General features: G+C 39.6%; 1 non-coding gene across 1 annotated transcript; it reads right to left on the bottom strand.

Moving 5' to 3' along the window:
* Window positions 1-712: 712 nt before the first annotated feature.
* On the bottom strand, window positions 713-898 carry LOC131977056 (U2 spliceosomal RNA). The gene has a single exon (XR_009394853.1). It is a non-coding gene; the product is annotated as a U2 spliceosomal RNA (small nuclear RNA).
* Between the last annotated feature and the right edge of the window lie 13,546 nt (window positions 899-14,444).

Below are 14,444 nucleotides of genomic sequence, written 5' to 3'. Positions count from 1 at the left end.
CAAGGAAGGATGCTCAAACGGCTGGATTTGAAGGATGCCACGTCATCGACATCCGCCGAAGGACTGTCCCAATGTCGAGGATGCTCCGGAGGACAGAGTCCTTCTTCTGCCCAAATTGCAAGGATGCATGTGTGTATCCTCCGTGCGCTCCCATTACCCATAAAGCATTGCGCACACCGGTCTACCGGGAGATTTAAAAATGGCGAGCGTAGAAACAGCGACGCTAGCGGCGCAATATGCATTTAAATAAGTATTTACAGTTTACACTGAATGTTGTCACATAACTTACAAAACGTGTGTTCAAAGTCAAGCAAAAACATAAACATAAACAAATGCCAGAATATTTCTCTAAAGATAATAAACGTCATCTTGATACATTGCCGGTTAAGTTAATTAATGCCGTCTCAGTCGCTAAAGTTATTGTTTATTAATTTATAGGCCTATGTGTCCGATGATGATGTACTATGTGCAACTGTGCCATTCAGAAAGTTATACATTTCTTTATTGTGTTTACAGGGACCGAAAGTCCGCTATTATCCGTTATTGTTATTTATAATATAATAAATAATAAAAAAATAAAAAATCACAGAATATATTTCCATGATGAATTATGCGCCGCTGCATTCATGACACTAAGTAGCGGCCGAATTCAGCCAGGATCAGTTAAATATTCAGGTTTAATCCACTTTATGGTTTTTACTTGATAAATCGTGGAGATTCAACCTTCAGCATCTTCTTCCATTTTCACAAATATGTGTCAGAGTGCTGATGCCAGAGACACATTCATGTCGTGAACTGATTTTGAAATTGCGACGCTGAATTTATTTATTTATTTTTTATTAAACTGATAAGAACAGATACTACACTTGATCTTAGCCAAAGGTCCGAGAGCGGCGCTGAAGTTAAGCAGGACGTCCAATTACGCAATGACGCACAGCTGCACACTCCGAAGGCTGTCCCATTTGTGCATTACACCAGTCAAAGGAAGGACTCTTGCCTTGCCTTCGGAGGACCCGACTCTGAAGGAAGGATCCTACCAAGGAAGGATCCTTGACATTGGGACACAGCTAAGGACTATTTATACATGAGGTTGAGGAAGACAGGTGAAAACAATCAGGGGCAGAGTAGACAATCACAGTGGCGGGAAATCATACAAAGGGAGGAAGCCAGGGTCTGAAACGAGAGGGACAAGGTAAGTACAAAATAAAACAGGAAGAGCACAACGAGACTAGACATGAGTGACTTTAACTTAACAAAGTGCTCATGACAACAAGGACTAAACATGAAACTAAACTAAGGCATGACATGAGACATGAAACACTAAACATGAACATGAATAAAATTAACAAACTTGATGAGACACAACAAAATGTGACTCTAGCATATACAGTGGCTTGAAAAAGTTTTCATCCCCCTTGGATGCTTCACCCTTTTGTTGCTTTTACACATGGAATCATGGTCAACATAATGTGGCCTTTTAAAAAAGAATTTGCAGAAAAAAAAATCTTTTATATGAAAGTGAAAACAGATTTTTACAAAATAATGCCAATTAATAAAAAATGTATAAGTTGAAATAAATGATTGCATAAGTAGTCATCCCCTTTACAGTAGCTGACCTAATTCAACAGAGTTCCAGCTAGTTGATGCAGCAGTGTCACAGTTAGTGAAACAGTTAGTGCAGCTGATGTGTGTCAAGTGATCGTAGTATAAAAACATCTGTGTCTGGGAGGTCCAGTCTCTGGTTCATCACTATTTCTGCTACATCTGCAAATGACGGCTCGCCTTGTTAGTGACCTGTCAATCAAAGGTAGCCACGCCCCAAATCATACAATTCTTTATCTTCTATTTTCTTCTAAATGGGGCCATTATTAGAACTATTAACATCAAATTGTCTTGAAGATTTTTTTACTAGCGATTGAGACCATAGTGTTGTCCTAAAAAAAATTCTGAGGTAATAAATCAATTGAGAAGTTTTCTCATTTTGCACTGAAATGAATGGACAGAATGTTTTTGCAGCCAAACTTAGCAACCCCTGCTGGAATATTCGGTAGAATGCAGCTTAAGGCACTTCCTGGTTTGCCTCCCTGCTCAGACCCGGAGGTTGCCGCCTGGTTCAGATCCAATACCTGGACATTCTTTAGCCAAGTCCAAAACACATAACACGTTAAATAAATGCACGATGACTTCCCTGCCTTGCTCATAGACACTCTGACAGTATATGTTGAGAAAAACAAACAATAATGCATTACTTGTTATCTATGACCTGAAACACACATCTCTAAGCATTATACTGTCACAATCACGGCTGTTGTATCAGTTATAACAATATTGTTGATGATCATATGAATAATACAAATGTACACGCTTTGATTTCATTTTACAGTTAATGAAAGCAACAAATAATGATTTAAACTGACTTAGCTGGCTCGGGGAATGAATAATTCAAAGATGCAGATTTTGTCAGTGTCATGTGCTTAGAAACGACTTGCCTGGGATACAAATAGTGAGATGTAAGATAAGCAAGCTGCTTTTTAAATTCAAACTGGCATGTCAGTTAAGATTTATGAGTTCTACAGAATAATTGTAAATTATTCAATAGGTATAGAATATATATATACACACACACACACACACACACACACACACACACACACACACACATACGTGTGTAGATATTGATTGATAAAGGAGCTTCAAATTTGTATTTTTTCCCCTTATCCACTGCATAATACCTCTTTTTGTCATGTATATTCTAGTATCTTCTTGACATGCTAAATTGCTATCTGTGTGGCAGAATATTCACTGTGGATGAAGTTGGTATCAGCAAGAATTCTAGGGAGATTAGAGTTTTAAAGCTGAGGTTATTCTGTAAAGCCATTGAAAATAATGGAGTTCAAGGTAAGCATAATAAGTTGGATGTGTGATTGTGTGCATGTATGTTTAATGTGAGGCCAGTCCTGACCCCCCTATCAGACACCACCTTTACCCCACTGAAGCTAAAGGAGGGGCTGTCCTGTCAGACTGGCCGTGGTTGGGTGACTGCTGCAACAGCAGGGAAGGATGTCATATTATCCAATCTTTTCTTGATTGAGGATGAAACTCACACGCTCCAGTGAGGAAAGTTGGCACAGGTTTGGAGTCAAATCAGTTCTTATTCACCAAAAGATTTTTTGGCCTTTATCAGCATGTTGTCTGAGCCAGATTCTAGAGTTTTCCTTTTGGTTATTGTGACTGCATGGCTGGTTTTGTTTACATAATTAGGGGTATTTCCTAGTTTATCCTGTCATGTTCAAGTTCTTATAGATGACCTGCTCGCAGAAACACAGCCCACGCACTCTGTCAGAAAATTATTTTTAAAAAGATAGTAAGCACATAAGCAGGAGTCTCACTTTCTCACAGAAATAACACCCTCTTGTTTGTGTTGAGGTATCAGACGCCATCCATCAAAGGACGATCTGTGTTTCTATCAATAAAAACCCTCATGCATTTTTCAACATTCAAATACCTTGCAGCACCAGGGACGAATGTTGCATTCCTGTCTGTCTAGCAGCTCTGCCACAACAAAAGACTGATTCATAAATATTAGAGCAGAGCAATTCCAGCCTCCTTTTTCATTCAGTGCTCTCTCTTGATTTACTGTAGAACTATAGAGTTAGACGGTTTCTCTCACATGGGCTTTTATAAACTCCATGCCTGCCTGCTGTCTCTGACACTTCCCCTGAGGATCAGCCTGCATATATTTGCCATTAGTTTCCTGGAAGGTTATCCATTCAAGAATGTGTCTCTATAATACGCTACACAGAGATACCCATGGTGCACAAAATAAGTAAACCTTACACTTGTAAGTTGTGGTTGGAAAACTGTGCAGATAGAACTTGAGGAAAAAATTGAACCGAGCAAGACTTTGAAGCAAACAGATGATAGATCACACAGCATTTGCTCTTTGGCTGTTTAGCTACTGTGTTTTAAAATGATTCATCTCTGCATCTCTGAAAGCTGAGTCAATTTTTTTCTTTGTTTGTGTGAATTTAATCACAACACAGACACAATCCTTGTCACAGCATGACATCTCACTTCAATTCCTGGGATTGAATTTGCAGATGCAGCCAACATTGTTATGGATCTCCTGTATTTTTTTCAGAGCGATTATGATAAACGGATGTTTCTCTCACCCGCACATTTCCAACCTATTCATCACAGGGCCAATAAAATATAAAAGATCACAACACAGGCTTTTAAAGTGCCTCACAATGGAGGCAGTGGCACAGAACTCATACATTTAGCCTCAAGGGGCTGTTGACAAGGATAACACAAGGCCCAGATATTTCTATTTCAACACATACACAAATACAGCATGTACTCTTTCTAATAGGATATCACACACTGTCATACAGTATGCCATGCAGCCGTGTCCTCTTCTTGTTGCTAAGGATGACTTCTCACAAACAAATGCCTGTCTCATATAGTGAAGACAGACATATTGTTCTGCTACCTGAGATGGTGACAGATGTGCTGGCAAAATGCTGACTGGTCACAGACACACACCAAAGCAACACTGGGATGCACAAATGCTGTAAAAGCTGTCATGTTTATGAAAGGTGAACAAATGATGACATAGACACATTTTCTCTGAAGCTGCCAGCAGTTTACATGCTGCATGTTACAGGGTTTTTACTCAATGTTTGGTGCCACGACTTAGAGTCAAGCCTGATTTCCACCAGGCACAGAATGGCTGCAGAACAGCGGCGCTGCGGTCACTGGAGCTGATCGCTGCCACTATAATCAATGAGACCATCTCCACAGGGCGCGCACTTCTATTTTTTAAGTGAGACATTGTTAAACCACGTCAAGCTCAACAGAGTAGAGATCGCACCAGACAGGAAATCCGACACAGAATCAACGTAATACACTTCCGCCCCCTTTCAAAATAAAACACAATACGCAGTTCATGCAGCCTGAAACAACTTCACATCAACAATACGTATTGATCGGGGGCTCCAGATCAGAAGTCAATCAATCAAAGGGTATGGGTCATGTTGGCGACATGGACGACGAGAGTCTGATTGTTGAAGTGGAACAGCATACAATCATTTATGACATAACACATTCTTTTTATAAGGATAGATGGTCAGATCAACAGATCTTCCACGTCAGAGAAGAAAAGTTTACTGTTTGTTGTTTACTTTATACACAGTTTATCACGGGATCTCACGTCTCCCTTACGTTCACGATTATTGTGTGTTCTGGTGATCTTGCGTGTATACCAGGCGGCAATCTCCGTGTCTGAGCATGGAGGCCAACCAGGAAGTGCCTTAAGCCTGCAATCCACCGAAAATTCCAGCAGGGGGTGCTAAGTTTGGCTGCAGTCAGAATCACAATCCTGTTTGGATATTAGGTTGTTACTCAAATGCACGTGCCATGTCTTCGAACCCTCCACCCGGGCGCAAATTTTGGCCTTCCCTGCCCCAAAATCCCACCTTAGAGTGACAAATGTGGTTCACCAGAGGCAACCCTACTTCATAATTATGGTTTGTGCCCTAATTTGCAGAATTTCTGGAAAGGAATATTTAGACTATTTTCAAATATACTTGGGGAAGAAATAGAACCTGATCCAATATTAATTATCCAAGGAATATCTGATGCGGGATCTGAGGCAAAGGAGGTTGAGCCTAGCTCACAAACATCTCTGATCTCACTGGCTCCTTATGGCTAAGAAGCTCCTATTTTGGAAGAAGAGGGAAGTACTGACAGTAAAACTCTGGCTAACTCAGCTGACAGACACACTTAGAAAGAATAAGATTAATTCCTAAAGACAAACTTTGAAACGTTTGAAGAGATTTGGCAGCCCTTAATCTAAAATGTTGAAACTAGTTAAATCTGAAACATAACCTGCATTGTAGATAGCACCTGGTAGCACTCATGGGGGAGGGGTGAAAGATGAACACACAGTGTCCTAAAAGTCGCTAGAAGTTGCTTAATGACACCATCGCCTAATTTGCATAATTTACCATGTGCATGTACTTGTAATGGACGCTGTAGGAGAGAGGAATAACATTGTGGCAGAGACAAAAAGTGAGTAAAAACAATCCTAAATATGTTTAGAACTGCAGAAGTGCACTGTCTTCTTTCACAATTCCAACATTCCTCCTTTATCCGGCCTTTGGACTGGCAAAAGTGACCCAAAAGACATACTGACTGTAAACCAGCCATTTGCAGACTGGACGCTGAAGGGTTAACATCCCCTCCGGCTCTGTGACTGCAGCTGACAGAGACTCCTGCGGGAGGACTGTGCTGCTTAGACTCGTTCTCTGCATTTCAAAACCTCAAAAAAACATGGTTTTATTGTTACTGATGGATATTTGTATTATTGTAATCATTATAAGGTAGATATTATACATTAATAAAGCCTTTAGTCACAGCTTGTAAAATAATAATTTAAAGAAGTACTTTAACCCACAAATGTGCACTACAGTATAAAGACTATACCTGCAAGAGTGCAAATATAAGAATAAAATGGGTCAATATGACAACTGACCTTCTCTGCTCATGTTTCAAAACATAAACTTTATAATCTCTGTGCATTCTTAGGTTTCCAAAGCTACATGTCCTTTTTACTCTAAACTAAAGCCAGATATGATTAATCATAAACAGTCAGTTAAAGCAGTTATCATTTCAGCTTCAATTCAAAAGTTATCTTGTGCAGAACTGAAATATAGAAATGAAATGCACAATGGTCAGATTTTTTTATTATCAGGAACAGCTGTAACACTCATAATGTGCAACAAACTCTATTTTTAAAGCTTTGAAATGTCGTCTTGAGACACTTGAGACAAATCAAAAAGTTGATGCTGTACTGTCTGTTATATAATGTTAAAACTCCTGAGATAAGTCACTCATTAACAGTAATGACTGTAGGTAACAGGTACTGACATGTTTGTTCTTTTTTACACATAATAACCAAAAAACGAATATATTTTATATATTTTGTATGGCCTCATTTGGTCTTGATAACAGCTTGCATTCTTGCTGGTAATGTTTTTATGTACTTTTCGACAGTCTACTTTATTATTGCGCTCCAGATAGTTTCTAGCTGTTCTCACAGATACTTTTATGCAATCCATCTTTGAATCTACTAAATCTTAAATTTGTTCAATTGGATTCTAATCCAGACTTTGACTTGGCCAGTCCATCAGTTTCAGTACTCCAGATTACTTCTTTTTTTTTTGTCAAATAGTCTCTGCAGAGCTATGAAGTATGCTTGGGGCCATTGCATTATGATATATGTACCCAGGACCAATCAGATTCTTTCCAGGAGGGATTCCATGATGCACTAAGATGTTGTGGTAGATGTTCTTGTTCATGATATCATCGAATTTCACTACTTTGCCCACGATGTTTCCACAAATGGAACCCCATACCATAATGAAACCTCCTCCGTGTTTCACTGTGGGTGCAGTGCATCTAGCATTAAAACGTTCTGCAGCTTTTCTGTCAACATAAACACGTCGATGCTAACCAAAGAGTTCAGATTTGGACTAGTCCATCCAGAGTAACTTCTTCCAGTCATCACCAGTGTTTATGCCCACTGGCAAATCTGAGGCATTTCTTGATATTTTCAGGCCTCAATAATGGCTTCTTAGCAGCTGTTCTTCCTTTTAAGCCTTGTTCCATCAGTCATCTGCTTGTGGTCATTCTGGAGATTTTCTCACTCTGATCTAGAAGCATTCATCTGTGCCTTCTTCCTTCTGTCTCTAATACTTCAAATCTTGAGGTGTCTGACATCTGCTTCAGGTAAATTCCGTTTCCTGCTTCTTCCTTGGCACATTTTGTAAGTACAAGTCTCTGCAATTGACTCCAAAGCATTACAATTGAATGGTTAGCTTGGTGCCTCAGATGTAATGGTAATACAATGGGGGATAACTGGAACTAGGCCTAACCAAAATCTGATATTGTAGAAAAGCAAATGAAATACAATAAAGTTAATATTTTGAAGATACTCATATAAACATTTCATTGTCATTTTGGAAAATATTCTCACAAAATATCATTACTGATGTTTGCTTTATATATAAATATGGAAAAGCAATTTTCAGGAGATATAGTTGATGCTCTATGTAATATACTAATGTGTCATGATGGTGCAGGTTGTTTGCAGTCCATCTATGAAATTCTATAAATATTTTCCATGTTATGTATTTTCAACAACATAAGATAAACTTTTGACATACTAAATGCAGACAGATTATTTCCTCTTCACTGCTAATCTAAGTGTGAATGACTTGAAATAGGTTTAACTAAGTGTAAGAAATGCAAAATCTCTTTTTCTCAAGGAAAATGCTTCTTGTCATTTTTCACTTTCAGATGAGAAATACTGCAGACAAGGTTGTTTTAGTCTTTGAATAAAACACAGAGCTGCTCTGAAACACAGGCACATAAAGGAGAGGCATCCATTTGGTGTGTGTTCATAATCACTGTCAGACGGCTGTGACCAGATGGCAGAGATGCTACTTTGGACAAACTCCAGAGCCACTTCTGTTCTCTGAGGAGATTTCTCTGTGAAATCTAACCTTGAATCTGCCAAAGAATTTTCCTAAAATCTGCATATGCCCACAAAAAGTTGCTGCTGGCTTTGTTGTTGTGCTTTCAGGATCAGATTCTCTCAAGTGAAAGTCATTCACCTTCAGTGATCAACTTGAATGCCTGCCATCAACTCACTGCAGGGCTTTTGTGGACCTGGAGAGGAGTCCAGAGAGCATGTGGTTCACTCTACACATGAAGCAGAAAATGCACTTCGGAAAGAAATATGGAGATACAAGAAATAAACAGGGAACACCTTCCGCTGGAGACTTTCAGAGAGCACGGTTTTCCACAGTTTCCTCCTCAACTTCTTCCATTTGTCATATCACAAGTGATATATGCGAATATTGCTCTCCCAGCCAGTCTCCAACAGAATTTCATCAGCTCTGAATGGGGCTAAAAAAAATCTTCAAATCAAAAAGGCTTTTCTCACAGGCAAGTAAAGTCAAGGTTGTTTGGGATGACTTATTATTTTGATGACGCTGAGCACTCTAAGTGACGTCGTGACAGTGTTTCATGTCTGTCCTACAGAGTCCTTGATTAAAGGTGCTGCGAGAGAGCAATAACAGCAAAGCTGTGCTCCAGCATTAACCCCTCTGAATTAGAGAGGAGCAGACAGAGACAGAGGAGACAGAAGGCTTATTGTCATATGCAGCCATGTTTAGCATTCAAACGGCCTTCCTGTGACAACTGTTCAACCCTCAGCCTGCCCAAATGTTTTGGCTGTTAAACATACATTTGGTTTGCAAAAATATTTAAATGAAAGAATGTGACATATTTCCACCACCAGTGTGGGAGGTTCACTTCATTGTTTTTCTATCACACAAGACTCTTCAAGACTCATTCAAGTCTGTCTTCTAAAAATTACATTTTTATCAAATTAAATGGTTTGGCTAAATATATTATGCAGGAAACATAAATGCTGGCTGGTTGAGGTGGAAGCTGGGAGTGAAAACTCCTGACGGGGAACATCAATGCCTGCAGCAAACATGACAGAAAGGCCCTGCTAAGAGCGAATCGACACTTGAACATATATTTGCCTCAAATATGTAAAAAGAAGTTATCATAAATGCTACCCCTCCTATAAGGATATCAAATATGTAAGGATGAACCTGAGCAACACTTGTGTGGATCTCGCGGTTTAGTTAGTGTGGTTAGATGGCTGTCAGAATTATTAATAATTTTCATAAATAATTAATTCTATTTATTGATTTACTCTAAGTCATCTTTAGATTGGGGCACCACTCGTTAAAACAGAGAAAAATATAGCCAATTCACCTAAATCAGTCTCATAAAGTTTAAAAATTCTTTTCATAGAAGATGTTGACATTAAATAGACAGCATTTATATATTCCAAAAAGATATTTATTTTAAAACAAAGTAAAGCAGACAATCTATGGAGCATAGGGAGCTACAAGGTCTTCGCTAAGATTATCTACAGTGTAGGCTTACAAAAGAGAGAAAGGTGTGTGTGTCTGTGTGTGTAGGTGAAGCTCGTCACACAATGGGTCGTAAAACACCCTACTGTGAAGGGATGGTCTGGGCCATGTTTTAGCTGTACAAGCTTCTACAAAGCTGTGTTTTGTTAAAAGCCAATTTAAAGTGTATTGTATGTAAATTAGTGTGTGACGAATCAAAGAAGTTAGTAAGGTTAGTTTGCATGCAGGCAAGATTAACATACAACTGTAAATGATGTTGTGACATGAATATCACACAATAATACTTAAACATAAACCAAATAATTGATTACAGGTCAAATCATATGTACTTACAGTCCTTGCTGATTTCATTATCTAAGCCCAGTTACATTACTCACAGTCCAGTTGAGAAAGAAGAGAAATCCTTTCAAACAGGCCGTCGAAGAAGGTCTGATTTCAGGCCGAGTTTCAATGATTTGCCGTCTTGCAAATTAAGTTTCTGGCTCGTCCTTGTTGTTGAGGAAGCCTTCTCTGGTGGTTGCAATGAACTTTGCATCCATTAATACAACCTTGATGCGTAGGGTAGACTGGGAGGTGTTTCAGAATTTCTTGTTGAAAAGAAGATTTTCTGCAGAAAGTCTCACCCTGAGCAGGGGATCTCCGCTGGTGCTGAGGAGGTGGGGGCTGATGAATCCAGGCCTCTTGGTCCCCTTCTGAGGGAGATTGAGGTGTTGCTGCTGGGCCACCAGTAGAGAGAGGGATAAGAGCAGAGGGGAGATCTGGTCTTTACAGTGGACCAACTGCGGTGTCAAAGGTCCCTTGACCAATGAGGTGGTCTGTAGGTGTCATAAACTCAAGGCATCCTGGGAGATGACATCTCTCTGTGCCTTACTGGATGCCCCAAAATGCAGGTGAAATGCCATTTTGTGAGTTGAATGATGCATTTTAGTCCACATCAGTTAAAGTCAACAAATTAACCCGAAATTAACCTGTGGTCCGATCACAACACTGCCTAAAGGTTATTTACGCAAGGTGCTGTAGAAATAATACCCAAATACCCAGTTAATGACCTGTTCTCCCTGTTGAGTTTGGGAAGAGATGGCTCAAGAAGATCTTCTACCCTTGGGCCACTACGGTCCTGAATGAGAACACTGCATAAAACTGCCCTCATGAATGATGTAACATTTGATACTCTTGATACTTTTTTAATATCAACAACTCACCATCTTGTGATCACTATCTCAGGGCCCAAATATCATGCAAGCTGTATCCAAAACCGTTGTGTTATGTTTGAATAGAGTCGTTACACAGTTGTTTATGTAACAGAAAACTGTATTCTGAGGTCCAAAAGACATTCCTTGAATACATGAATCCATCAGTGCTAGATTCCATGCCTATAAAGGGACTAAAGAGACCAACCCCAGCTTCATATGTATGCATTTTTTCCAAAGCGATAGTGACAATTTTTTCCATCAAATAGCGAGATGTCTTGTTTCTGCTTGTGCTGCAATGTGGAGGGTACCATTGAAGCTGAAACTGCTCTTTTCCTTTGTCTTTGCCATGATCAAACACTCGTCCAAGCAAGAAGCAGCTAATGATTAGCATAATCACTCAGTCCCCAGAGCACTCAATCACCTCTAGTGGCAGTTTATGATGCAGAAGGGCAGACATGATGGAGAGGAGCTTTTCTAGCCCATAATTGGCTGTAAATATTAGATGCAGTTTTTTTTCCCATTTTGCAGCCCAGATACAGCTGTATGTATGCAGCCTGTGAAGTGTAAATATGCGTGAGCAGAAGAAATGGAGGAGGATTCAATGCCCTGTTGTTGATAGGAAAACTGAATTTTTACTAAACAGGTGTTCAGGTAGAACATCTCATCCCAGAGGTAACCAGACACATGTTTGAGTTGTGGGAAGGCGATATATGTGGTAGTTCTTCTGAATATTCACTACTGTATGAAAAAGAAAAACAATGTGCAAATGATAAAATGTTTTGCCCACTTTTGCTCTCGGAAGCCACAGCAGAATGACGAGGCATTTGGGAAGAGTGCTAGATGTCAGCTTGTATCAACATTCCAACATCATTAGTGTTAATGTCACCCTAATGTCCCCAAAATATCCTGCTTTGCCTTATTTGACATTTTCAGAGCCACATTTAATGTCAGAGAATACACGCTCAAGGACGCATCAGAGAACAATTCCTCACAGAAAGGAGCAAAGTGAGTTTTTTCCAGTCCCTGTGGAGAGATTTATTTATACAACTGTCATCTAATTCTGTCATAAATACACACATACAAGCCCGCCCGCCTCCCCTCCCCAGGAGAGCTGCCCTCTACTCTGCATATCCCTTGAGAAAGAGGTCACAATCCAGCCCAATCCACCAGGGAGGATGCCATCTAAGACGCCATTGCTGCTACCCATCTTACATCCTGAGGTTGTACATACTCTCTAGCTACAAATTTAATTTAACTAAAAAGAAAAAAAACCCTCAGAGAGCATCTCTGTTGCCTTCAGACCTTGTTGGAGGAGGAATAGCTCATCTCTCGCATTACCATCACCTCAGACATGACAGAACGCCAGGCTATCGGTCACCTGCCACTCGCTTGTCAACACCAACTCAAAGACAGTCTCACACCTCCTGCGAGCTCCTCAGACCCGCTGATAAGAACTCATCTTCACTTCAGACATAAAAGCTTGTGGCTGCTGCACTGTGTGAAACAGTCACCCTGCGCATAAATCAATCACACTTCCAGCTTAAGACTATTTTCCAAAATAAGTGGTGACTTGTCAGATCTGCAGTCTGGGAGATGAAGGGGAGGATTTGTCAAGCACAGCTTTCTCATCATGTTGCCACCCACTGCAATGAAGATGGGTGCGGACTTCATCTTATTTGTTAGAAATATGTGGTTGCAAGTTAGATTGTTGTTTTGTAAAGAACATCATGTATGCCAGCATACTGAAGGCACTGCACTGTAAAAATCTAGCAGTCATAAATCACTATGTATTATTAACTCAATCACAGAGTTTGTCAACATTAGTTTTGCTAATTTAGTTTTAGTTACCAATCCATATCTAGTCAAATAAAGCAATGTTGCAAGGCTGATGATTAGCATTATTACAAATATCAATTTGATTTTGCAATAGACTTTCTTACCTCTAACAAAACCTAGAAGTTCCAATTTGACTTTAATGCTCTATGAGGATCATGGATCACAGCTGGGATTGTTTCACAGTGCTTATGTTAATGCTAATGAAGAAATGTCTCACCTGGGGTACCACTGGAGCGTAGGATGTGTTTTTAATATCTCTTGGACAACAAGGAGCTGTTTGACACAGAGGAATAACGTAACAGGCTTAGAAACAATACAGGGATTTGATGACAATAATAAAAATATGGAACAAATGGAATTCCATCTGCCTCATCTTTTAATTCAAAACTTTAAACCACTCTGAAATTATGCAAAGAAGACTGAGCTTGAAGTGGTTACACATGTGTGAGCTGTGGGCTGTCAAGTTGTCACTTATGAACATCAGACTAGATAAGCACAGTGTGTCCTTTGAGAGCTGGTTGGTTTTTGTTGTCTCTGATTAGTCCAGTTTAAACTAAAGCATCTCTTTCACATAAGTACATTTTGTGGTGTGCAAGACCACTTGGTTCCTATTTTCCTTTAACATTTTCTTAGAAGACTCTGCAGGTTTCTCTCAGAGTCGATTAAAAACACTGCCACCACACACGTACTGATCAATGCTATCTACCGGCTGATGAAACAGGAGTGTGATTGCCCATGGAAACACTGTGTTTAGTTCCTTATTAGCATTTGAGCTAGCACTCCCGGCGGGGGGTCAACTTCATCAGCTTCAACTCAAACTCTCAGCGGTAACCATGGGGTGGTAGAGCCTGTCAATAACTTCCTTTGACCTACCTACACAGCTTCAGAAGTTCTCTTTGAAGAACATCTCCATGCTCGTGGTCATAACAGCTGAAGGAGCCGTACTCCCTTACCGGCAGTTTCTTACACATAACATACTCATAACATGTGGCAGTCATTATTAATTTTGAACTTGTAAATGCACTGCATTTGTGTGTCATGTGACCAGGGTGAATTTATAGGGGGGCATGAATGAATAGTGCCTCAGCAGCAGATAATGAAAAAGATACTTCATCAAAGAACAATATTCTTACTGCTGTTCAAAATGGAGGGTGAAAGAAAGAAAATAAAGTAAATCTTCAAGGAGGTGAAGAATGATTTATTATCTAGTGCCATATTTGTTTAATTGCTACATGAACACTTATATAATAATGATAGTAATAATAATAATAATAATTTGACTTTCAGTATTTGCTGTTTACCTGTCAAGTTACCTCCTGTAGTTGCGCGAATAATGTCTGAAACACAAAGAATTAAGTAAAAAGTAGGGATGACGCCAATTGATCGGCAACTGATCGGA

This window comes from Centropristis striata, chromosome 8 (assembly GCF_030273125.1).
Source record: "Centropristis striata isolate RG_2023a ecotype Rhode Island chromosome 8, C.striata_1.0, whole genome shotgun sequence".
Taxonomy (NCBI): domain Eukaryota; kingdom Metazoa; phylum Chordata; class Actinopteri; order Perciformes; family Serranidae; genus Centropristis; species Centropristis striata.
This window is presented reverse-complemented; position numbering and strand designations above follow the sequence as displayed.